Here is a 4,543-nt window from a genome sequence, read left to right as displayed (position 1 = left end):
ACCCTCTCTGCATAATTTAGAATGTAAGGGGCAGATGTATCAAGTGTTTTGCATGTCGCAAATGCTGCGAATCGCAATTTCGCAGCGTTTGCGACATGAAAAAGTGCAATTGGCATGTATCAAAGAAATCGCATCGCATATTAAGAAATCGCATTTTTGCGAATTCTTAGTGTGCGAGAAGTGATTTATCACAGAATAAATAGCGATTTCTAATTTAGCATTTTCCTAAGTTAGCGAAAATCGCAAATAAGAAATCGCAAGACAAGAAATCGAATCGATATGTAAGAAAAATTCGCAAATTGCGATTTCTCAAAAATCGCAGTTTAAGAAATCGCTATTAACACCAAGTAGAAGCAGGTGGTAAATAAAGAAATCACATAAAAATGCTCCCAGAATGCAATTTCTTTCTCTCCAAAATGGCGGGACTGTACCTGATTGCCAGGAGGCTGCGCATTCAAGCTCTTGCCCAGAGAAGACAAAGGCAGGAGAGAATCTTTAGAATACGCATTACGCTGTTCCAGCAGACTCAGGAGAAGATCTATGAAAAATACAGGCTACATCCTCACACCATTCTTGACCTGATAAATGAATTGGAACCTTTTTTGGGACACCCAACAGGCAGAACACAATCAATACCAACACATGTGCAGTTATTGTGCTCACTGCACCTTTCGGCTTCTGGCTCCTTTCAAACTGTAATTGCAGAGGTTGGTGGAGTGTCTCAGAGTGCCCTATCACGTTTTTTTCATGTCTTCCTGGACGCAATGATAAGTAGACTCCATCATCATATATATTTCTCAAATACACAGCAAGCCATACAGGAAACAAAGTGGGATTTCTATCAAATTGCAAGATTTCCACATGTGATTGGATGCATAGACGGAACCCATATTGCCATCACTCCACCTGCAGCCATAGAATATGTTTTTCGGAATAGAAAAAGCTACCACTCGCTAAACATCCAGATCATATGCAATGTAAAAAACATTATCAATGACATTGTAGCAAAGTTTCCAGGGAGTACACATGACTCTTACATCTTCAGACATAGCGCAATTCATAGACGTCTCAGTGCTGGTCAGTTTGGAGATGGATACCTGCTAGGTAAGTAATACACATGCAAACATCCCTCCATCCATCCATCAATATGGAATGGAACATACAGTTACTTTTATCTCTCTAACTTGCAGGTGGTAGTGCCTACGCAGTGCGTGATTTCATACTTACCCCATACTTAAATCCTGTAAATGCAAGTGAAAGACGGTACAACAGTGCACACAGGTCCACACGTGGGGTAATTGAACGTACTTTTGGAATCATGAAAAGCCGTTTCAGATGCATACACAAAAGTGGAGGTGCATTGCAATACAATCCAGAGACATGTTGCAAAATTGTGACAGCATGTGCAATGCTGCATAACATGGCAATTCGCAAAGGCACAGAAATTTAAGTGAGTGACTCTGACACATCTGATGATGATGATAACCCTCCACCAAGAATGCCAGTGGCAGGAGTAGGAGCCATGGCTGGCCGTCAAAGAAGGGCAGAGATCACACGTCAATATTTTTAGGTAAGAAAAAATACTATACACCAATAGAAGTTTGCTATTGTTCTTTTAATTCACAACATGCAAACAGTTGTACTATATGTTAGGCTCATTTCTTCAAATTTTTGTAAACTAAAATATCCATACGTGGTAAAGAAAAGAAAAAACTGTCTCAATGCATTTCTGCTGCATAGGTTATTGAACACAAAGTCATTTTTTATGCTGGCGGGTGGGAGCATGTTGCTCCTGTGGAGGCATGGCCTCATGCTCAGCTCCGGTAGTGGAACGTCTTCCACTTCGGCGTTGTACCATTATGTTAGTTGGGGTAGGGCTGCTACTACTCCTACTGGAGTTGTCCTCGCTTTCTCCAGAGCAGAGGAGAGCGCTTGCACCTGAGTGGGTGGTTTGCATGCTTTCCAAGACCAATGTAATTTTGTCCACACTCTTTGCAACTGCACGTGTGCAGTCACTTAATTCTCGCTGCATGTTGATACTGCGACGTGTGAAATTGCTGGTGACTGCACATAGCCCGTTGATGGCCTTGGTGTATGTATGCATTCTATGCTGCGCAGCTGTGCAGCCCTGTTTCGTGCCTTTTCAGTTTTAACAAGTGTCACGCAGAGTTTGTCAATTGAAGCAGCCATGCTTACCTGGTTTTTGTTTGATTTTAGCTGCTGCCTATTAATTGATCTCAGTGCCTTATGTTGTAGGCGCTGCACCTGAAGCATGTTCTGCTCAAGGCCTGCGAACACTGAGCCACCTTCACTTCGTCCTGTGTTACTCCCAGATGCCTCCAGACGGAATGTGCGTGCCGTCCTTGGAGTTTGGGATTGCTGTTGTGCGTCTTGGGAGGACACTGTAACTGTCTCATTGGGGACTGATTCAACATCAGAATTATCATCCTGTACCATTGGTTCTATAGGTGGAACACGTCTGCGCTTCCTTTGTATGTTCAGATGTGCACAGGGGAATTAGTGACTTCATCTTCATTTTCTGACGTCACATGAGGAGGAGAAATTTCAAAATCATTCTCTGTCCTGGACTCACTTGTATGTTCTGTGGATGTAGAGTGCGAAATATGAATTTCATAGCAGACTACTACTTGTACTACACTGCTTCAGCATACCAAAGTACTACTTTGAAAAATAACATGAGTTACTATGATTGAGAGTGTTACTATCTCAATAGGACTACCACTCCCATAATGCATTGCTCACTTCTTGTTTTACAGTGTAAGTGGACTACTATTTATCTGACATGCACAGCGCACACACACATTCTTTGTACACATACATGGATGCAATTTGCATTCATCTTACCTTGTGTAGTTGCTGTGGGTTCAGAGCTACCAATGGTAGCCTCTCCACTCACACTTTCAGGTAACAGTGTGGATTCAATAAGTTCTTCATGGGGTGTGGGTTGGTCCACAGCAGAAGTTCCACCACCTGTTTGGTTTGCCTCTTTGATCCTCTCAGCAAGTCTTTCTTTGGATCTGAGTCTCATGTCATACCACCTTTTTTTTATTTCCTCAATGGAGCGAGTGGTGACTCCTACAGAGTTAACTTTCTCCTGGATCTCCAGCCAGATTTTTCTTTTCCTGGAGTCAAGTACTTTCAATGCTTTTTTGCCAAACAGGTCCTCATGGTTACACACCATTTCTTCAATGAGCACTTCTTGCTCCTTTTCTGAAAACTTCTACTTTCTTTTCCTCTTTTCCAATGCCATTTCCTCCTGTGCCTTCTGTGACTCCATTGCTCTCCAAACAGGTCTGCTCTGCCTCAGCACACTCTTCCAACTGCCACTGGGTGTGGCTCTCGGTAGCAGGTGCAAGCAATCACTGGAACTTCCTGGTTGTGATGTCATCAGGCTGTTCCTGCATTGCATGATTCCCGTTTTTGCGATTTCTTAAATTGCGAAATTCGCTAAATTAGAAATCGCAAAAAAATCGCAATAAATTCTGCGATTTTTAAGAAATCGCTAATTTCTCGCAGGATTCTTCTTACATACCATTTTGCGATTCCGAAATTGTGATTCGCTAAAAATCGCAATTACGGACTCGCAAAATGGTTTTTTGATACATCTGCCCCTAAGTTCTTCCAAAATTCAGGAAACCTAGTATTGATTGTAAGTTCTTCAGCGTTTTTGGTGCTTGAAGTACAGCGCATTTCTCTAAGAAGTTGTCTGCTAGGCTTTTGCCTTCACTTGATAATTCATATCCTAAAAACAGGACAGTTAGATGGGCAATTCGTGACTTTTTAAAGTTGAATTTGTAACCCTCTGCTGCGAACCCAAGTATTATGGTGTTCACTCTTTTCAGGTGAGTATCCAAGTCATCATCTATGAGATAGATGTCATTGACATAAGATAATGCCTCATCAACATATATTTGTAGTAACTCTGTTACCCTTGCTGAGAATAATCCTGGGCTATTCTTGAATCCCTGTGGGAGTCGACAGAAAGTTTTCTGTGACCCCATTATTGAGAAAGCGGTTAAATACCTGCTTTCAGGTGCAATATTTTGACAAAAGAATCCGTTAGAGATGTCTAATGTTGTTTTGTATTTTTTACAAACAATGTTATTCATTAGTGCTGCACTGTGTGAGTTTTGTACTGCAAATGTCTTGCAACATGAGTTAAGGTGTCTGTAGTCCAAGGCTAGACGATATGAATCGTCTGGCTTGGAGACAGGAAACAAAGGATTGTACATTTGAGAGGTGCATGTTTCGATCACCCCTTGGTATTCAAGTTGATCTAAGATCTCCCTGACTTGTTTTCTAGCTTCTTGCTTAATTGGGTACTGCCTTTGTGCAGTGGGTTGACATTTTAACTGGATTTTGTGAGGAGGGGAGTCCTCATCCCATCCTACATGATTTTTATATAATGCAGGAGCTTGGGCTACTGCCCATTTTCTTGCATATGTGTACTTTCTATGAATTGGAATATGATTTGAGAAGTCAGGCATAATCATTTCTTCGCCATGAGGGCACTCCCTGACAA

At 41.8% G+C, this 4,543-nt stretch overlaps 1 pseudogene; it reads right to left on the bottom strand.

Moving 5' to 3' along the window:
• Positions 1–2,498: 2,498 nt before the first annotated feature.
• On the bottom strand, positions 2,499–3,430 carry LOC147705963 (myb-related transcription factor, partner of profilin-like; annotated as a pseudogene).
• Positions 3,431–4,543: the final 1,113 nt, after the last annotated feature.

Source organism: Lissotriton vulgaris, chromosome 7 (genome assembly GCF_964263255.1).
Source record: "Lissotriton vulgaris chromosome 7, aLisVul1.2, whole genome shotgun sequence".
NCBI classification, from domain to species: domain Eukaryota; kingdom Metazoa; phylum Chordata; class Amphibia; order Caudata; family Salamandridae; genus Lissotriton; species Lissotriton vulgaris.
The sequence above is the reverse complement of the archived record's forward strand: the minus strand, read 5'-3'. Positions and strand labels throughout refer to the sequence as shown.